Genomic DNA, 22,655 nt, shown 5'->3' with positions numbered 1-22,655 from the left:
AAGAAATGAAGGTGTCTCTGTAAGAAGTGTTTTATTATTGTGGCAAGAAGATGAAGATTCTGAATGGTACGCAAGAGGGTGGAGGAAAGTAAGGTGCTGAAGGCAGAAGGTCCTGAGCTCAACACCCAATCCACTTGATTGGCTATTCACAGTAATGGCATGGATTAGGTAACATAAATCATTTTCTAGACCTTTTGCTGACAGCATTAATATTCACAAACACTGTCCCATTTCCCCTCACAAGGTTTACTTGAAAATTGATGCAGGATTGTTTTTGTTCAATGTGTCACACTGATAGAGTCATGGAGATGTACAGCACGGAAACAGACCCTTCAGTCCAACTCATCCATGCTGACCAGATATCCTAAGCTAATTTAGTTCCATTTTCCAACATTGGATCCATATCCCTCTAAATTCTTCCTATTCATATATCCATCCAAATGCCTTTTAAATGTTGTAATTGTATCAGTCTCCACCACTTCCTCTGGCAGTTTATTCCATACACACACGACCCACTGCATGAAAATGTTGCTCCTTAGATCCCTTTTAAATGTTTCCCCCCCTCACCTTAAACCTATGCCCTCTAGTTTTGGACACCCTCCACTGGGAAAAAGACCTTGGCTGTTCAACCCATCCATTCCCCTCATGATTTTATAAACTTCTATAAGGTCACCCCTCAGCCTCCAAGACTCCATGGAAAACAACCCCAGCCTATTTAGCCTCTCCCTTTAGCTTAAATCCTCCAACCCTGGCAACATCCGTGTAAATATTTTCTGAACATTTTTGGATTTCACAAGATCATGATGTTCAATTTAAGGCTGACACACTTAAGAATGTCGCCTTTAGGAGCAGTAGTGGGCCAATCAGCTGTTCAAGAGTGTTCCGTCTTTTAATAAGATTGTGTCTGAACTAAATGTGGTTTCAGTGCACTGTCCTGACTCCATAATGGAGGTTTACTTGAATGAATTGTCAGAGGAGCTGATGATTTATAACACAATATAAACCTAGACAGCAGGGTAAGATACTGCAAAAAAAATCACGAAACTCCTGCCACATTTTACGCAATAACTAGTCAATTAATTGGCCATTTACACATTTATGAGTGAATGTCACTTTCATACCAGCAAGACATTTATATCTTAACTTACATGAGCGAGTGGAAGAAAAAGAGATAATAGACTTTCAAACATTAAACATTAATTGGAAAATGGGTGAGTTATTTTTCTTTCTTACAATCCTGAATTTCTTTATCATATGTTTAAGCTACAAGCCTCTCCAGAAATGTTTAAATCATAAAGATGTGTTTGGCTTTTCAGTGCTGGAATGGCACAGTGGGACAGCACAGTAAAGGACGCGTGAAATGTTCAATTTATCAAACCACTTTTAGCTCCTTGCATGTTTGCATTAACCCTTACCAAACCGTGGAAGTGTTTCTCTTATCAGTAATTCAGCTGCAGTGCTTTGTTCACTCTGCACTGTGTAAATGAAGCTTACAGACAGAGAAAGGTCCATGTTTGAGGATTGTTGATGTGACTAGCCTAATTTAAAATTATGTCGAGGCCATTATAATTGGCCTCAGTGCTCCTTGGGATCCTATTCAGATCCATGATCTCCACTGCAAAATGCAGCTGTATGTACATTGGGTGATGTGTTCAGTTTTTATTCATTCATGGGATGCAGTCATCGTTAGCTGGGGCAGAGAATATTGTCCCATTGCTTATTGCCCTGAAGAAGACAGCGATGAAGTGCCTTCTTGAACCGCTGTAGTTGTTTGTGTGTAGGTACTTCCACAGTGCTGTTAGGAAGGGAATTCCAGGATTTTGACCCAGAAGGAATGGTGATACATATTTCCAAGTCAGGATGGTGTGTGACTTCAAGGGGAACTTGCAGACTGTGGTGTTCCCCTATATCTATTGCCCTTGTCCATCCAGGTGGTAGCAGTCACAGGTTGGAAAGTGCTGGTAAAGAGACTTAGAATCTTAGAGTCATAGAGATGTAAAGCACGGAAACAGATCCTTCGGGCCAACCCGTCCATGCTGACCAGATATCCCAACCTAATCCAGTGCCATTTGCCAGCACTTGGCCCATATCCCTCTAAATCCTTCTTATTCATATACCCATCCAGATGCTTTTAAATGTTTTAATTGTACCAGCCACCACAATTTCTTCTGGCAGCTCATTCCATACACGTACTACCCTCTGCTTGAAAAAGTTGCCCTTTAAATCCTTTTTAAATCTTTCCCCTCTCACTCTAAAACTATGCCCTCTAGTTCTGGACTCCCCCACCTTTGGGAAAAGACCTTATCTATTCACCCTATCCATGCCCCTCATGATTTTATAAACCTCCATAAGGTCGCCCCTCAGTCTCCAATGCTCCGGGGAGAATAGCCCCAGCTTATTCAGCCTCTCCCTGTAGCTCAAATCCTCCAACTCTGGCAACATCGTTGTAAATCTTTTCTGAAACTTTTCAAGTTTCACAACATCCTTTCGATAGGAAGGAGACCAAAATTGCACACAATATTCTAAAAGTGGTCTAACCAATGTTCTGTACAGCTGCAACATGACCTTCTAACTCCTATACTCAATGTTCTGTCCAATAAAGGAAAGCATACCAAACGCCTTCTTCACTGTCCTATCTACCTGTGACTCCACTTTCAAGGAACTATGAACCTGCACTCCAAGGTCTCTTTGTTCAGCAACACTCTCCAGGACCCTCAAGTCCCGCTCTGATTTCCTTTTCCAAATGAAGCACCTCGCATTTATCTAAATTAAATTCCATCTGCCACTCCTCAGCCTATTTCCCCATCTGATTAAGATCCCATTGTACTCTGAGGTAAAATTGCCTGTCAATTCTCAATCTCTCGATTGAACACATAGAGAATGAAGATACAAGTAAGGCCCTGAGTGTAATCAGTGCCTAAAGAATGTAATCTCACATGAGGCTCCACAACAGCAATGAATGCTAATTAATAGGAACATTGAGTTCAATTTCATTTTGAAAGTGCTCGGTGGGGAGGGGTGGGGGGTGGGCTCCAGAGAATACAAATGAACACTTCTGCACTATGTTCTATGTTATTCTTACTTATAACTGACCAACAAAATAAAATAGAAGTCTCACCATGAATCAGGCAATACATCTCAATATGGTCCATTATTGCATAACATTGTGTATGTTTATGTATGGTAATGGGTATGCCGAATGTGTGTGAGAGTGAGTAGTATAATGGGCAGGTGACATGATGCAGCAATGTGCATAGTCTGATTAATGAGTGTGTGTGTATCTTGGCAAGTGCATGTTGGTGTCTGTCTATTGGTGTATGCATTAGAATATCTGTGGTATGTGTGGACATGTCAATGTATCTGGATATTGGTATATGTGTGCTTTGGTGTGTCTGTGTGTATGTTGGTGGGGATTGATATATGCATCTATGTGTATTGGTGCGTCTGTGTGTGTTTGTGTACGCATTAGTGTATTTGCTTGCATTTTGGTGCATCTGTATCTGTTTGTGTAAAGCAGTGTATATATATATATATATATATATTATATATATATATATATGTATGCATTTGTTTGTCTTTGCATTGTTGTGTGGGTATTTTGGTGTATCCAGGGCAATTGCTGTGTTTGTGGTGTTCTGTGTGTGAATGTGTGAGTATGTTGGTATGTGCATGTATGTGTTTGTAAATGTATGTGTGTTGGTGTGTGAGTGTTGATGTGTGCGTGTGCATGTCCATTGGGTGTGTGTGTGTGTATGTCCATTGTGTGTGCATGTGCGAGTGTGTGTCTGTGTTTTGATGTGTGTGTGTGTGTACTCACACAAGCCTGCTAATGATCTAACAACACAACCCTATCTACATGTTTTGTTAATGCTTCGTGGAAGCAGCCCAATCAGATTCCAGCAAGGGGGTGGAGAGCCTTGACACTATGTCATTATGGAGGCAGTTTACCACCAATCACTAGGTCAAACTTCCATCTCCAAAACAATCATTTTCCACAGTTGGCGGCACCAACCCTTGGTTTAACAGATTTCTGCCTCAGCTTTATGAATTCCCTGTCATTTGCCTCAGTGTGGGCGAATGGAATTCCCAAATCTTGCCCATGAAAAAGACAGTACTGGAAGTGGCATGGACTCTGGTGGGACAGATGGGATTCCACCAGGAATTGCAAGGCTCAGAAAATCAACACCTACACTGAGAATTGTCCAGACATGGAGCCATCTACCAATGACAATGGATGTGGGGGGTGGGGGGGGGGGGGGGCAGATTCCATAATAAACTTCAAAAGAGAAATGGGTAAATACATGAAAATAGAGCATGAAAATGAAGGGAATGGTAATAGATGGATTGCCCTATCGAAGAACTGGCATGTGAGAATTGGGCTGAACAGTCTTTATGTGGTGAAGTTCATTGCTTAGTCCCTCCTTTACTGTTTTCCTTCATGGTGAAGGATCCCAGGATGTATAGGATGCGAGAAGAACTTATTAAATAAAATCTTTATAAAATATACATATACACATACAGAAGGAGAAGGCACTCTGTGCAAAAGCATTAGCAACTTGCCATGCTTTACAACTCAATCTTGAACAGCTTGTTTTCCATTAACAAGTAATCATCATTATCATCTGGGAGAGCGAAGAGAAAATTCAATAAACTAGACCAGGCTGAGCATCATTAGCAACACTCCCAAATAAATAAATGAGATCTCTTCATGGTGCGGCACTTAACAGCTGAGAACAGCAATTTGCGTGACGGTCCCAGATGGCAAATAGAAATACAGTATCTTTATCATCTCACCAACTAAATTATCAGCAAGTATGACAATGGACAACAGTTACTTCTTAGTGTCCATTCATGGAGCAGGCTTGATGAGCAATCGTAAATAACATGTTTGTATCTTCAGGAAATAGTATAAAGCCATTTTATTCCTTTTCTTATAGAATTATGGAATAGTTATAGCACAAAAGGAGGCCATTCGCCCTACTGAGTCCATGCCAGCTCTCTGCAAGGGCAATTTGTCATGTCTCACTCCAGAGCCCTCTCTCTGTAACCCTGTAAATCGAATTCAGTTCTGGTGCTTAAAAATTTCTGTTCGAAATCCATAACTGAATCTATCACTATCATACTCTAAAGCAATTTCTTTCACAGCTGAATCATGACATTAAAAAGCTTTTCTTTGTATTATGTTGAGTCCTATTGCCAAGTACCTTAAATTTGTAGCTCCCAAATCATTAGTAAATGAGAATTGTTTCTCACTATCTATCCTGTCTGGGTCCCTCGTGAATTGAAATGTCTCTATCAAATTCCTTCTCTGCTCTGAGGAGAATAATCCTATTGGGCCCCAGAACAACCTTGATGTTATAGACCTACTGCTCAATGGGCATAAATTGCTCAGTGTGGATAGGGACAAGTTAGAGTAACAGGGAGAAGCACATGCAGACATTAGTCTTTCAATGCTGTAGCAGTAAAATTAGAACCTGGTTTATTTTGGATTACTGTGTATAGTGGTAGTTAGTATTAAGAAGAAACAGTGTTCTAAAGAAGCCGAAGCTGAAGACCTTGCCTTCCCCAAGATCACTCCATCTTGAAGACTCTTAGAGTAGTTATAGAATCGCACAATGAAAGAAAATCCTGTTTCTTCAGTTTATTTAAGTAATTAAAGTCTTTCATCCCTGGAACCATCCCCATTAATCTTTTCTGCACCTGTTCTAAAACCTTCACATTCCTCTTCAGAGCGGTAGCCAGAATTGGACACTATAGTGCAATTGAGAATGAAACAATGTTTCATAATGATTCATGATAACTTATTGTTCCACTTCTATTTGGCTTTTTTTTCAATGTTGGGGATATGAGAAAAATTGAAACGATTCAGATCCTTGAGTTGGCTCCACCACTCAGGAAAGCAGGATTAATATCTGGTCCAATGCCATTGTGACAGTAGGAGCAGTCCCTTTAGTAGACACACTAACAAATCTCTGATATTAACCATTTCTTTCGATGAAATTAAATAAAACGAAGAACTGTGAATGCTGGAAACCTGAAACAAGAACAAAGAACACTGGAGATACTCAGCAGCTCGAGCAGCATCTCTGGACAGAGCAACAGAAATCACATTTTGAGTTCAGTCACCCTACTTCAGAAACGTTAACTTTGCTTTCTCTCCCCACAGATGATGCCAGATCTGCTGAGTTTCTCCAGCAATTTCTGCTTTTGTTTTTCCAATGGAGTCACAAGTGCCTAAATGCACATTAAACCGAGCCCAGCTTCATGTAAATCCCAGTGCTAATGTCGAATGTTAGTAATTTGTTAAAACATTGAAATGTTGAAATGAGTTTATAAATGGTTAGCAAAAAGAGAAAGATTTTTTTAAAGAAGTGACGATCTATGTATGATCTTCTAGAGAACAATGAGAGGTTTGCTTTGAATGAGTTTGAGATGAAGAGTTAACGTATGTTGGCTTTTTAAGCCCACGTATGATATTATTTATCTGTGAATGTACTCCTGAAATCAAGATCAATCACATACATTGTTTACTGATTTTCAGCTATTTTGCACAAAAGCGAGACACAAAATGCCTGTATCCTCTGGATTTTATTCCGAGTACAATCCAAGTAAAGAATTATAGATTAACATTTAACAGCTGTAAGCTGTCAGAAATGCCCTGCCTTATCAAAGTGTTTGTATAGAATCATGGAGATAAGAGCTATCTCGAGTTTTGTTTTGTTTTTGATCTTACTTCTTTTAACTTTTATCTTCCATTTTCCTCCTCTCCCTCTAGTATGCGACTCTATGTAGCAGATGTACAGCATGTACATGAATTCCACAAGTGGCTGTAATTCAAGGAAGCAGCTCACTGCCACCGTCTCAAGGGCAATTCGGGATGAACAACATTTCCAGCAATGCCCAGATGAACGTGAGGTGTTGCATTTTGATAAGAGAATCCAAGGCAGGATTTATATAGTTGATAGTGTGACCTTGGGGAGTAGACGAGCCTTTATTGTCACGTATAAGTGAAAAAAATTCCAAAAAGTGTTCAGTGGACAATTATTGCTGTTCAGTATGTCTGAATGGACTGCAGAATTTGATGGCCAGAAGGCTCTGTGGGCCATGGATTGTGTGGAAGGTAACATCTCTCCACCCTGAATACATTGAATGCTGTCTGTTGCATGATCCTTTTGGGTATCGGTATTCCTTCTGTATCTCACACTAGAGGCACATCTTTATATATGAATCTATATTGTGTTTGTTAACAGAATATTCTAGCATGGAATAGAACAGAGTTAGAATGTCACTTGATGACCAAATACTGATAATGACGAAAAGTGAAAAACCTTGTGATAGAGTCTTAGCCTCACAAAGTTATACAGCACTGAAACAAACCCTCTGGTCCAACCAGACCATACACCCGACCATCATCCCAAACTAAACTAGTCCCACCTGCCTGCTCCTGGCCCATACCCTTCCAAAGCTTTCCTATTCATGTACTTATCTAAATGCCTTTTAAAGATTGTAACTATCCCACATCCACCACTTCCTCAGGAAGTTTATTCCACACACAAACCATCCTCTGTGTAAAAAGATTGCCTCTCGTGTCTTTTAAGAGTTGATTGATCTACTTCCAGGGTTACGTGTTATTGAAAGTCAGTGCAGTACAATAATGAACCTGGGACCTTCTGGTCTCTACAACTCATAATAACACCAGGAAAATGTGTGTACCCATTCCTACGTCAGTTCAACACAAGTTCCAAATGCTTTCGTCTTAACCAATGACCATATATGGTATTCTTAATTTGGGAACATAAAAAGTATCTGTGCTGAGCCTGGTAAAATGATTAGTAATGTTAGATCGCATGGGATCCAGGGACATCTAGCCAATTGGTTACAAAATTGGCTTGATGGTAGGAGATAGAGGTAGTGGTAGGGAACTGTTTTACGGACTGAAGAAGGGGAAAGATTTAAAAGAGACCCGAGGGGCAACTTTTTCACAAAGAAGGTGATGAATATATGGAATGAACTGCCAGAGGAAGTGGTAGGTGCATGTATAGTTATAACATTTAGAAGACATTTGGACAAGTACATGGGAAGAGGAAGGTTTTAGATGGATATGGGCCAAACAGAGGCAAATGGAACTAGTTTAGCTTGGGAAACCTGCTTGACATGGCCGAGTTGGCCATGCTATATGACCCTATGACTCTACTCCTATTCCGTGTAGGCCTTAATTTATGTCTTTTTGATCCGAATTTGTGTAAGACATTCTCACACAATAAAGAAACTGCCATCCAAATAGGATGTTGCAGCTCAAACACCTTGTTATATAGAAACATAGGATTGGGAGTAGGCCATTTACCCCTTCAAAGCTGTTCCTGCTTCATGATTCGGAGGTGCCGGTGTTGGACTGGGGTGTACAAAGTTAACAATCACACAACACCAGGTTATAGTCCAACAGGTTTAATTGGAAGCACACTAGCTTATCGTCCAACTTAGAACCCTCTTCCCAATTCCTCCCCTTTGATCCCGTTAGGCTTAAGAATTACATCTACCTCCTCCTTGAAAGCATTCAATATTTTAATATTTAATAGCTTTGCCTTAACCATTGTCTATGGCACAGAATTCCACAGACTTGTCACTCACTAGGTGAGGAAATTTCTCCTAATCTCAGCCTCGCATGGGCTATCCTGTAACCCTTAGACTGTGGCACCTGATTCTGGATGCCCCAGTTATCAAAAAAATCCTTCCTGCATTTACTTTGTGTGGTTCTGCTCAGATTTTTATAGATTTCTATGAGATTCCGTCTCAAATACCAGTGAATATAAACCTAACCTATCTAGCCTACTTTTGTATGTCAGTCCTGCTATCCTGAGAATCTCCTTGGCATTTTGACCTACTGCTTCAATTGGATATCTCTGTAATTTCTTGTCTATTTTACATTGTTCCATCACAATTGGATACAAAACCTAGTACTAGTCTGACTCTCAAATTACGCATTCAAACTGGACACCCACATTGCTACACTAATGAAGGTAATCAAAAATCTATAGCCAAGTGCCTGCCTGTGTACCAGAGTCAGATTTGTTATAATCAAAGTTGTTGTTCCTTGGAGTGTGTCATAACCCTTTTAAGGCTAATGGGGAATTACTAATTAATCTCCCAATGGAGCTTTGAGGATGAGTTTTCTTAGTAACAGGCAGTGGCCTGTCCAAATGGAACTCATCACCTGAGCCCTTTATAAAGCAGACCCATTTGTGCCTTCTTGTGACACAATGGTAGATACCCTACCTCTGGACTGGGCAGCTAGGGTTCGAGTCCCACCTGCTCCAGAGGTGTGTAATAACATCACTTAGAAAACACAAGGTTAAATTATAAAAAAATACATAAAACTAACTCAGGGATTGGTCTGCCAAACTATCTGTCCTGGGACTAGCCTAGGTATGCCACGAGTATTTGGTGTTCAACAATAAATAGTGTTCCTTTCCAGCTGGGCTTCCTGAGGGTTATTTCAGAACCTACCAAGGAACACACTATAATGTGTAATGAGGCAGGATTTATAAGAGGTAATTTTGCAAAGGACCCTCGGGGGAGAGTGATAACATTGCAGAATTGCAAATTCAATTTGAGAGAGAGTAACCTGGATCTCAAACCAGTGTACTCAGTTAAAATAAGGGCAATTGCAGAGATAATGGAGAAAACGTTGGTTAGCGTGGGTTGAAAAATAAATAAACTAAAAGGAAATTCAGTGAATGAACATTGGTAGAAGTTTAAGTAGATATTTCGTAATGGTCAAAAAAAACTTAAGTCAAAAAGAAAGGACTTGAGAAAGATGAACCACTCATGGTTAACAAAAGCAGTCAATTATCCAATCAAAAATTAAGGTATACAGAGGAACCTCAATTATCTGGCAAGGATTATTTTGTTCGGCTAATCAAATTCCAGATAATCAAATGCTGGATAACATAGCCAAGCACCGATAATCTGAAATTCGGTTAATCAAATGCTACATTATAGAGGTTCCTCTGTACAAAATAACAATAATTAGTGGTAGGTCAGAAGACTGGGATATTTTAGTTGCAGCTGATGACTAAAAAGCTAATAAAGACGTGATGAGATTGATTATGAAAGTAAATTGGCAAGAAATATAAAAACAAACAGAAAGGGCTTCTATGGATACATACAAAGGAAGAGAGTAGCTAAAGTAAGTATGGGACTTTGGGGATGCAATTTGGGAATTAGTAATGGGAACCAGTGAAATGACAGATAATTTAAATCAATACTTTGCAGTTGTCTTCATGTTGGTGGAAACTACAAGCATCCCAGAGATAACAGACAGGAAAGATGCTAATGGGAGGGAAAATCTTACTCCAATCTCTAATACAATGACCAATATATTATGCAAACTAATGAGAACTAAAGGCAAAATACTGATGGCTTGCATCCAGGTTGTAAAGGAAGTAGCTGCAGAGATACTGGAGGCATTGGTTGAAATATTCCAGAACTCAGGATCTTAAGACAGATTCCACCAATGTAGTATCCCTGTTCAGGAAGGGAGGGAGATAGAAAAAGGAAATTGTCAGCCATTCAGCCTCACATCTATCATTGGAAAAATGATAAAGTCCATGATAAAGGAAGGAATAATCGGGCATTTAGAAAAGTGGGAAATAATGGTTGAAAACTTTGCTAGTATTCTTTGAGGATAGAGGAAACAGAGTTGATAAAGAGTAACTGAAAAATGTAGTGTCTTTGGATTTTGAGAATGCATTTGATAAAGTGCCGTATAGAAGGTTAAATTGAGGAGTTCTGTATACTTTTTAAAATTGTTGCTGGGTCAAAATCCTGGAATTCTGTCCCAAATGGTATGCATCTATCTACAGCACATGGACAACAGTGGTTCAAAAAGACAGTTCATCACCATCTTCTCAAGGGCCACGAGGGACAGGGAATGAATGCTGGCTCAGCCAATAATTCCCAAATCCCATGAGTGAATTAAAAAAGGTTAACTTTTGTGAAGACTCTGCAAATAGTGAGGCTCGATTTCCAGTGCATTACCCTCGAGAAGAGCAACAAATCTCATGACTTGACTATGAAGATCAATAATCAAGGTAAATTGTCCCAAATAAAATACTTAAAATACCCAATTAAACCACTACGGTGACCAATTTACCTGACTAAGCACTCTTCAGGACAAAACAATTCACATCAGGTTTTGTCATTAACAGAATAAATCTATTTATTACAAACGTTCATTACTTAATAATTGGCAGAGAAACAAAAGGATTACGAATCAACCACTATATAACTTAAGCTATATCCCTTTAAAATCCCAAATGCAGACACAATCATTCACAAATATGACAGACAAAAGATAACCAGTTGGACACCAACATTATTGGTGGAAAACACAGCTAGAGAAAAATAAACTTCGAATAATTAAAAGTCTAGATTTCAAGTTTGGTCTAAATTGTTTTTTCCCATTCTTTTTAATATTAGTAATGGGGATTGCTTGATTATTCCAAGTTGGAAACTCTCCTGGGTACGTCACAAAAAAAATAATTCAGCTTCCATTCCAGTTTATAGTCCAAAAAGGAAGAATATATGTTATCTTCCTTGGATCACTTTCGAAATGCTTCATTTTTATCAATTTACTATCTGCAATGCTGCTCTGACCTTGATAAATATGAATTGATGCTTTCACAAATTCTTTATGTCATTGATTCAGATCATCCAACCAAGCAGAGGGTCGTGGAGGTTTAGAATACACTACCTAGGAGGGTAGTTGAGATGGATAACCTCGCAACTTTTAAAAAGTACTTGGATGAGACTATAGGTCTGGGAAAGTGGGACTGGTGTAGGTATGTTTTAGGTGGTACAGAGCTGATAGACCAAAGGGCCTCTTCTATACTGTATGATTCTATGATTCTAAACAGTGTTTGTTCTTCCAGTGGGGATAAAGATCATAATTTTAAAAGAAGTTAGGAAGGTCTTCAAAATGAAGAAGACATTGCTTGGGACATTTCTGTCAGCTCCTCCCACTGTAAAACCTCCAAAGATTTCCCTGAAGTGCAGCAGAAATGCCATTTTATACTTGAAGTGGTGGGAAAGCGGGAACAGTGCCAAGGAAAGTAACAGCCCTTGTAACCATTTCTGCCTCACATTGTGTTTATTAGATCACTTCCATCTATGACAGACCAGGGCTCAAAGGCAGATCAAATGACATAAATCCAAGTCCAAATGTTGTGAGAATAATTTGAGCGCAGTATCAATTCTGTAAAGCAGTTATCACTGAGATGCATTTCAACATGACCACATTATTTCCATTCAACAATGGATTAAAATGAAACAGCAGGGTGCGAATGGAAATAGTTGAATTTGTGGAGATAACAGGGCTGCAGAGAACAATGCAAATCTCACATATATTATCAGTGCTAGGTCTACTTACATTGAAGTCTTCAATTCCCCACGGGGGTGAAGATATGAGAAGTATTTATGAACTGTTCTGCGTTCGCTTCAATTTTCTATGCCAGAAGTTAGGATTTATTTTAAAGTCTGGGGCAGATGTCCCAGGTGAAACATTACATTTTGTGTTGAATGTTTGCCAATGTGAACTGAACAGGTGAGATAATTGATTCCCTTTTATTTATCTGTGTGTATGTGAGGAAGAATACAAGAGTGAGAAAGGCAAATTCTTTGGTATTTTCAATTTTTCTTTTGCTGAGAAAATGCCTTTTCCCTAACAGTCACTGTATTTGATAGCTGTTGTGGTGCTGAGCCATTTTTGGCTGTTTCCTGGGGTGAGTGAGGCAGAAAGAAGGATTCACTGCCCTGAGGAGAAACATAATGAAATCACTGCAGAAACCCCATTATCATCAGATCATAGGATAGTAAAACACAGGAAGCTGGCCAGTCAGCCCACTGAGTCTGTGCTGCCTCATTCATATAGTCCCTTAACCTTCTCCTTCCAGCAATCCCTATAATGTTTTTCTCATTCACACAAGCACAATGGTTAACACTGCTGCCTCACAGTCACAGGGACCCAGGTTTGATTCCACCCTTTGTAGAGTTTACATGTTCTCCCCGTGTCTACGTGGGTTTCCTCCAGGTGCTCCAGTTTGTTCCCACAATCCAAAGATGTGCAGGTTAGGTGGATTGACCCAGGGTTACATGGATAGGGTAAGGGTGTAGATCTGCTGTTCAGAGGGCTGTTGTGCACTCAGTGGGCTGAATGGCCTGCTTCCACATGGGAGGGATTCTTTTGAAGTTTCTATCCAATTGCCATTGGAAGTCTAGTACTAGATTTGTAATCATTACCCTTTTCGCTGTACTTTATTCATCATAATTAACTAAAACAACTTTACTCCATATTACCTGAGTTTTTTTGGAATTTTACCTCAAGTCTGTGCATCTCATTATAATACCTTCAGCTATTGTGAACAGTTCCTCTTTACAATGCAACTAGTCAGTGGTAAATCACGGTTACAGAATGCTGCTTCAGCTTTGTCTTGCTCACCTGTGTTCCTTCCAGAAATTCCAAAGGACCATTCCCAACACTTAAGTCAACAAACTAGCTGTTTATCTGATTTACCCACCTTCAAAAACAAAAGCTGAATGAGCTGTGTATCTGGTAGAGTTCAAACATATGGCCTGCACTGACAAAAACTATCAGAGACACACAGTGTGTTATAGAAACAATCAGATCATCCAGCAGAGTTACTCAAGGGGCTGAATGGTCTACCTTTGCTCCCAATTCTCATGCTGTTCTGATTGAGGAAGAATCAGGTTGCAAGATGAATGCTGCCATCGACTCACTACAAGTCATTGTCAAAACCCACATCACTTACACATCCTTCTGAGGCATTCAATAACAACATCAGAATACATTTATTCTGTACCTTTAAAGTAACAAAATCTTCCAAAGCACTTCATTGGAGAGGTCTGAAGCACATGTTGACACTGAACCATAAAAGGAGAATTGGTACCGATGATCAACAATGGGGTCAAATGGGGGCCTTTCAATTACTTCATTGAGGAAAGAGTGTTGTAGAGGCATTGGGAGATAATACCAGAACGCACTGCTTTAGAGGCTGAACATAGGGGATGCTGAAGAGGTCAGAATTCAAAGGTGTATATATCTCAGAGGGTTTTGTAGCTGCATTGGGAGTGGGGAATTGTGAAAGTGAGTTACAGCGACAGGGTGAGGCGAGACTGTGGAGGGATTTGGAAACAAGCTTAAAGAACATTTAGTGGAATGGACGACACAAATGAACATTTGTTAGGTATGGTTCTTTGGGTTAAGGCATCAAAGGGTATAGGAAGAAAGTAGGAACAAGGTGCTGAGTTGGATTATCAGCCAAGATCACATTGATTGGCAGAGCAGCTTTGAAGGAGCAAAATGTTCGATTCCAGTTCCTATTTCCTATGGTTTTATGTCTGGAAGTGCTTCAGGAGAACATGAGCTGAGGCAGGGTCAGAACTGAAACAAGTTTCAGGTGTGCAACTAAGCAAACAGGATAGGTTGCATAGAGTCTCAGTTCAGTCTCACTACCAGGGAGGGTGAGCAAATCAACTGTACAGAACACATGAGCCAGTTTTCAAACCTGATGTATTAATCTGTTTAAGGAAGCATTAGAACCAAAAGGTACACTCTTCCTTGTTAGGCACATATCATGTATGGTACCCTTGCTGGGCTCCATGATGGAGGAGTCTCCCAGGGACAGAGGTAGATGTTGCTAGGGGCAGGGTTGAGGAACCTCATGGAGTGTGCATCACGGGGGAAGGGAAGGGGCATGGGCATCAGGAAAAAGAGCAGGGAAACCAGCAGCCATATCCCTGCCAAATATCATCGTCCTCAGATCCTGCAAAAATTGAAGGTCAAAGGCCAAACCACCCTCACTCCAAATAACACATAAGCCTCATGGGTTTGTCAGTTGTGTAGGACACCTGTTAGTCATCTCACTTAGAAATGCGAAAATTGCAGCCCACTGCAATACACCCTTACGGAGCCCTTAAGTGGCTGTTACTTGACCACATAAATGGAGGTGTGGTAGGTAGGGGAAGCAATGGCATAGTGACATTATCACTGGACTATTAATCCAGAGAGGAGAAAGTGAGGACTGCAGATGCTGGAGATCAGAGCAGAAATATGTGTTGCTGGAAAAGCGCAGCAGGTCAGGGTGCATCCAAGGCGCAGGAGAATAGACGTTTCAGGCATAAGCGTGAAGCCTGAAGAAGGGCTTATGCCCGAAACGTCGATTCTCCTGCTCCTTGGATGCTGCCTGACCTGCTGCGCTTTTCCAGCAACACATATTTCAGCTATTAATAGAGATCCTGGCAATGCCCTTGGGAGCTGGGTTCAAAGTCTATGATGCCAGATGATGCAATTTGAATTCAATGGAGAAAATTAAATCTGGAATTAAGAGTCTATTGATGACCATCTAATGGTTGCTTGGGAAGAAAATCATCTGATTTGTTAATGTCCTTTAGGGAAGGAAATTGCCATCATTATCTGGTTTGATCTACATGTAACTCCAGACCCACAGCAGTGTTATTGTCTCTCAAACTGCTCTCTTAGCAATTAGGGATGGGCAATAAACGCTGGTATAGCCAGTCACTTCCACATCTCATGAATGAATTAACAAAAAGGTAGACTGTGAGTGGGTTTTCCCACATGGAATGTATTTGGGTAGGGGTAGGAAGACTCTGTGTCCTGTTGAACACCCTCCTCTATTTTCAGGCCTTCTGCCTCCTTCCTCACCCCCTGCAGGTCTGCAAGATTCCACCCATGGAAAGACCTTTATTTATGTCACGCTTTGGACAACTTCAGAATGGATCAAAGCATTTTACAGCCAATGAAGCTCTTCTGCTGCTTTTCAAGCAATAGTCACGGTTGTAATGTAACAAACAAACAGCAATGTGATCAACCGAAGTATTCAATTGTTCTGTGTTTGATTACATGAGTCTGTTTACTATTCTTGATGTGCTTGATTGGTTAAGTTAAAAATCACACAACACCAGGTTATAGTCCAACAGGTTTAATTGGAAGCACTAGCTTTCGGAGAGTCGCTCCTTCATCAGACAACCACCTGATGAAGGAGCAGCGCTCCGAAAGCTAGTGCTTCCAATTAAACTTGTCAGACTATAACCTGGTGTTGTGTGATTTTTAACTATGACATCTAGTTTTAGACTCCCCTACCCAGGAGAAATGCTGTCCACTTTCTACCTTATGAACCTCTTGTTTTCTAAGAATTGATCCACTTCTGCTTAGAAATATTCAAAGACTCTGTTTCCACTGTCTTTTCAGAACGTCTTCTCATGACTTTTTATTAGAAAAAAAATTCATCTCATTTCTATTATAAATAGGAGACCCCTTATTTTTAAATAGTGACCCCGAGTTCGAGCGTGTCCTGAAAGAGAAAGTATCCTCACTGCATCTGTCCTGTTAAGACCCCTCAAGATCTTATCTGTTCCAATCAAGTCACCTCTTACTGTTCTAAGCTCCAGTGAATACAAGCCTAGACTGGAAAAGCATAAGCTCAAAACCTCAACTCTCGTGCTCCTTGGATGCTGCCTGACTGGCTGTGCTTTTCCAGCACCACACTCTTCGACTCTGATCTCCAGCATCAGCAATCCTTACTTTCTCCTATGACCCTAGACTGCCACTCCAAACATCAGTCATGTGAAACTTGGCTAAACTATTTGCAACAAAGCACTAGTCTCACAATGTGTTAGAGGGGTTTGTCTTGCTTTTTGCAATCAAGCCCTGGGGTGACAATGGAACCTAAACATCTCTGACTCAGAGCTGAGTGGGCTGCCAGTTGAGCCACCAATGGAACAGATATGATTCAGAGAGAGAGGGGATTATGAAGAAAAGTTTTTCAAATAAATGCAAAACATTGCAGCTGCTGGAATCTGAAACAAACACAGAGAATGCTGGAGAAACTCAGCAGGTCTGACAGCATCTGAGGAGAGAAAAACAGAGTTAATGTTTCGAGTCTGTTATGACTCTCTTTCCACAGATATTGCCTGTTTTTCCAGCATTTTCTGTGTTTATTCTTTTGAGGGAAGATATGTTCACTCTCATCAAGCCTGTTCACCATCTACAAGGTAAAAACAAGGACTGCAGAGCGGGAAACCAGAGAGGGCTGATTAACAGCTTTTACCCGAAATGTCGATTTTCCTGCTCCTCCAATGCTGCCTGACCTGCTGTGCTTTTCCAGCACCACTCTAATCTAGACCCCACCATCTACAAGGCACAACTCAGGAGTGTGATGAAATACTCCCCAGTTACCTGGATGAGCGCAGCCCCAACAATATTGAGGAAGCTCGACCCCATCCAGGACAAAGCAGCCTGTTTGATTGTCACTGCATCCACAAGCAACCACTCTCTCCACCACCAACGCTCAGTGGCAGTAGTGTGTCCTACCTACAAGATGCCCTGCAGAAATTCACTAAAGATCTTCAGCCAGCACCTTCCAAACCCATGACCACTTCCAATTAAAAGGACAAGGGTGGCAGATCTCTGGGAACACCACCACCTTCACATTCCCCTTCAAGCCACTCACCATCCTGACTTGGAATATATTGTCGGTCCTTCACTGTCTCTTGATCAGAGTCCTGGAATTCTCTCCCTAATTGCATTGTGGGTCAACCCATGCTGGGAAGACTGCAGGGGGTCAAGAAGGCAGCTCACAACCACCTTCGAGGGAATTATGGATGGGCAATAAATGCTGGCCAGCCAGTAACACTCATGTCCCACTGAGTGAGTAAGAAAAAGTAAAAGTATAACTTCTGATCCTTACGACTCAGGAATTAAATTCAATTTCATTCTCTTCCATGTCGATTCTGGATCAATGTTGCTCTTCATCATGTGAAGCAAAAAAGCTTCACTTAGTTTCCACAGGAGAGGGTAGATATGGGGAACAATGTTTTACAGAGACATGTTACTATTTCAATCCTTTAGCTGCATTGTGAGATGGTCAGAGAGGAAAATTAGACTCTTACTAGAGTCAGTGCTGATACTTAATGTCCAACTGAATACAGTACTAGACATTGATGTTATTCTGTGCTTGTAATTTTCTTGTTTAGCACCTCCATGTAGTAGATTTTTTTTGTGTGCAATTTTTATTCAGCGGGCCTTGTTTAACAGGTAATTTCAACAGCATAAAAGCCACAGCTGGATAGGGATTTGAGAATAGCAAGAAACATAAGCAGCTTGATGGCTATTGGAGCTTTAAACATTTATTCAAGTCCCACAGGCAGCTTCCATCCTGCAATTAATACTCAGTGGTTTGGCTGCCAAGTATCCATCTGCCCGACTCCCTTAACTCTCTAAGGGCCGCGCTGGTAATTTCTGCACCGTGTCTAAGAATACAATTTTTTTCCACTTGGCTCATAGTATCTGGGTTCAGAGATATGTTCCATGTGTTCTGTATCTTTACCCCTCCCTCCCCCATTTTTAAAGGGGCCCAGTCAGAAATAATTACAAAGTGAGGAAGCACAATGGAAGAAGATGGTCATCATGCAAATCAAACCCAGTCATTCCAAACTCCCCTGTCATTGTCCTGTATATTGTATTTTTTTTTGTCTCAGGTCTATGCAGAGGTAACAAGGTTTTGTACATAGACGTTAAAATGTCTGCTCCATCTTTCAGTCTCTTCCATTTCCAGCTCTTTCTATATTTTGAGCAGTTCTCTCTCAGTCCACGCTTAGGCTTAACTAATAGAGCACAACATGCTTCAGCAGTAACAGGCTCAGAAAAGCAAACACAGCCGAATCGAATACAACATTGCATTGGCTGATCTCAGTTCTTGCAAGACTCTGATGCCATAGTTTTTTTTAATTGTTCACAAGCTGTGGGCATCGCTGGCTTGGCCAGAGTTCATTGCCATTCTTTGAGAAGGTGGTGATGTGCTGGAGAGCCCTTTGGAACATACTGAAGCCTTGAAAAGCACTTTCTTTCTTTCTTCACAATTCAAACTGGGCATAATGCAGGTTCAATACCTGGTCTATACTGACCTAGTAACTGTCATAGTTGACCTTGGACACCAGAAGTTAACATGATTCACACTCTGTTCTGCCAAGCAATTAGATCCCAGCTGATCCTGTGATCAGTACATTTGTCCTGAATCTTGGTTATGTACATGAGCAAAGCTTGTCAAAGTTTGTACACTTCATTAGTATCTGCTGCCCGTCATTAAGTGTGGAGATTAGCTGAAAACAGCTGTGCTCCAGAGGAGATTGACTTGCAAACATCCCTCAATCTAGATTCCCACATTAGCACTGACCTCATGGATAAGGAAGGAAAAGGCAGCTTCCCCAAGGAGCTGTAGTCCTGCAGGAGCCAATCGTCAGGAAAAGAGGCTAGAAAGTAGGAAGAGCAAATCTAAAACAAGAGTAACATGAGGCCTGACAGAAAGATTCCTTTGTCAGATAGTTAGCTTAAACTACTCAGGTAATAACTGAGTTCCCCTCCCCCAGCTCCAGTGGTGTAAGTATCACTGAATAAAGTTAACCTCGATAAATCTATTTCACTTCAGCTCAGTTCAGTTGCATGTTGACAGATTATCATTTCACACAAATTATGGAACTTAAGCCCACTCCCCGAGCCTGAGAAATGAAAGCAATTCTTCTAACCTCAGACAATAAAACTGATAAATGTATCCCAGCGTGCAACAAGTCCTGTGATAAATGCTCCTGATCTGTAAGGCAAAAGGAAAGCGGTGGTTTAGAACTGGAGGCATTTCACTTTCTCACACATAAATGTCAGGAACTTTACAAAATGCTACAAACTGATGTCTGATCTGAATCAGAAGGAATGGCACAGCACATGTCTGACTCAGAGACCTTTTACCTTTTACATTTTTATTAAAACAATATTTCATCTGGAATGTGTAGACTTTCAGTTTCTTTGAATAAAAATCCTTACCACTCATTTCTCTCTCTCTTTAACAGCTGAAAGACATTTGCAGGTCATTCCTTCAGTATGAATATTGCTAGGTTACAATTTTTGTTACATATTTATTAGTGGGGATGGCTGTCTGTTTAAGGAATGGAAAATTTTCCGTTTCAGGCACCCAGTGTATAAATGAAGCATGGCAGGACAGAGAGCATGGTTACCTTATCCCATACAGCTCATTGCCTTATAAGCCATTGACTTTACATGTTACAATTACCAAAGAGTTTCCGCCGTCAACATAGACAACTTGGAAACTGAGCCCTGATCTCTTGGCTTGACCAAATCCAGTTTCCAGTTTGACCGGTAATCACAACTGGAGCAAAAGATGGTGTCTCATTTTGCTTCAAGCCATGCCTGCGGGTGCTTTTATTGCTCAACTCAACTAGTGCAGTAACTGGGACACTCCAGTTGGTATGTAGATGCCAAACGTGGATCGCCTCTGATGATCATTAGCACCAAGGGACCTCCTAGTAGTAAGTGTCTGTGTCTGGACAGCAGGCAAGGATGGGACATGACTAATAATTCCATCAAAAGGGACTGACTAGATTGACACCAGAAATGAAGCCCCCGGGAGAAGACAGAGGGGACTAGGAAACTGCAACCTTACAAATGCCTTGTCATAGGAAAATCGTGTTAAATACTTTTGCCATTGTTTGGTCTGGGAAATGAGACGTTATGACACTTGAGGATTCAATCATCTAATACTGATTTTGCATCACAAAGACAGTCCATTTGACCCCAGTAGTCAATGCAAGGTATTCATGCTGAATACAAGCCTCCCGCCAACCCTACTTCATCTCAATTTATTACCATATGCTTCTATTCCTTTCTCCCCCTAGTGTTATATATAGCTTCTTTACCTTTCTATTCAGCTCAACTACTTTCTTAACTTGGAACATCTACCATCGAGAAGGACAAGAACAGTTGATACATGGGAGAACAATTGATACATGGGACACCACCACCTGCAAATTCCCCTCCAAGCTACTCACCATCCTGACTTGGAACTGTATTTCCATGCCTGTGGTGTTGCAGGGTTAATTCTCCTGGAATTCCCTTACAAGCAGCACAGTGCATCACCACATGGACTGCAATGGTTCAAGATGTTGTTACCACCAACTTCTCAAGGGCCAATAGGGGTGAGCAATAGGTGCTGCCCTAGCCACATGCTGGAAATGAATAAATAAGAGAAAGTGAGGTGTGAATTCTAACTACTCATCGAAGTTTCTCTTGAACTCCTTACTGGTTTAATTGGTGACTACTTCATATTTTTGATTCTTTTGAATTTCCAACAAATAGAAACTTATTCTCTACATCTACGTTGTTGAAATTCTTTAATAATTCCAAAGACTAACGTTATGTTTCTGTAGAAAGGAGGAAATGGTCAGCAGACCCATAAGGACAACTGCACATTTCCCTCTCAGTCATTCACCATGACAGCTCGGAACTTTTATCTCCACTCCTTCACTGTCACTGGGTCAAATTCCTGTAACTCCCCATGTAACAGCACTTTGGGCTATCCCACATGGAATGCAAAAGTTCAAGTAGATACCTATTGCCTTTTAAATGGTAATTAGGGATAAAAATTATGTGCTGACCATGCCCACACTATGCGAGAAGAAATAAGAGAAAGGCTGTATAATCTTCAGATCCAGTGCTCGAATAAAGTTGGAAACTATTATTGAAGCTTCATAATTAAAACTGTCAGAGAAAGTGAATGGCATGAAATAGAATCAGAATTAGCTCTATTCTCTCATGTACACAAAGGTACCTAGGTACAGATTCTTAAGTACAAATTCTTAGGGAAAAGAAATTGAAAAATAAAGAAATAAAAAGTTCAGAATAACTGTCCTTCCCACCCAGTCCAAGTAGCCTTTAGTCCGCACCGATGAGCCCCTAAGAATGATGCTCTCCTCCTTGACAATATAGTTTAAGGAGTCATTTAAATGGAATTGTCTTATAATCCAATCTCTGTACAAATTAGTTCTTTGTCTGTGGACCAGCTGCACATTCGGATTTATAACTCAATGATTTTCCATGTCCTGGCTTTTTTGTTGTGCAGCTTTAGGGGCTGGGTTCGAGTTACCTCATCGATCATGTCAACGCTTGTGATTGGCAGGAGCACTGTCAGATCACTTGCCCCGAAGCCCACTGAGAGAGGAGAGAAGGCCACCTGGCGAGAAAGAAAAAGACAGTGAAGTATTCTCAGTGTCATTCGGGGAGATTTACCTCAGTCTCAGGAATGAGGAGTCAGCCTTTTAGTCGTGTTCACTATGGTTAGCACTGCTGCCTCCACAGTGCCGTTTGCAAACTCTCCCTGTGTCTGCATGGGTTTCCTCCAGGTGCTCTAGTTTCCTCCCACAGTCCAAATATGTACTGGTTAGGTGGATTGGCCATGGTCCAGATGGGATGCTGTTCAGAGAGGCAATGGGCCAAATGGCCTCCATCAGCATGATTCTAGGAGGAGAAAATTTTTCACCCAGAGGAATGAACTTTTGGAATGCTCTAGCCCAGGAGTTTTGGACATTGAACATATTCAAGATTGAGATTGATAGATCTTTGTACATTGAGGGAAACAAGCAAATTCAACAGTAACTTTCAAAAGGGAATTGGATAAGCAATTGAAGGTGAGGAAGCTATGGGGAAAATATTGGGGCCCAATTAAATAGCAATGTCAAGAAGTCAGCCCAGATGAAATGGAATAAATGGCCCCCTT

The 22,655-nt window shown here is 40.8% G+C and overlaps 1 long non-coding RNA gene across 1 annotated transcript in view; it reads right to left on the bottom strand.

Moving 5' to 3' along the window:
• The window catches only part of LOC140469018 (uncharacterized), a 77,989-nt gene extending 55,877 nt beyond the window's left edge, over nucleotides 1-22,112 (bottom strand). Inside the window, exons 1-3 of the long non-coding RNA XR_011955922.1 lie at nucleotides 22,026-22,112; nucleotides 20,932-21,108; nucleotides 19,269-19,682 (exon numbers count right to left, since the gene is read on the bottom strand). This is a non-coding gene — a long non-coding RNA (uncharacterized lncRNA). The remainder of the gene's footprint in view (nucleotides 1-19,268; nucleotides 19,683-20,931; nucleotides 21,109-22,025) is intronic.
• Nucleotides 22,113-22,655: the final 543 nt, after the last annotated feature.

This window comes from Chiloscyllium punctatum, chromosome 48 (genome assembly GCF_047496795.1).
Source record: "Chiloscyllium punctatum isolate Juve2018m chromosome 48, sChiPun1.3, whole genome shotgun sequence".
In the NCBI taxonomy this organism is placed as follows: Eukaryota; Metazoa; Chordata; class Chondrichthyes; order Orectolobiformes; family Hemiscylliidae; genus Chiloscyllium; species Chiloscyllium punctatum.
The sequence above is the reverse complement of the archived record's forward strand: the minus strand, read 5'-3'. Positions and strand labels throughout refer to the sequence as shown.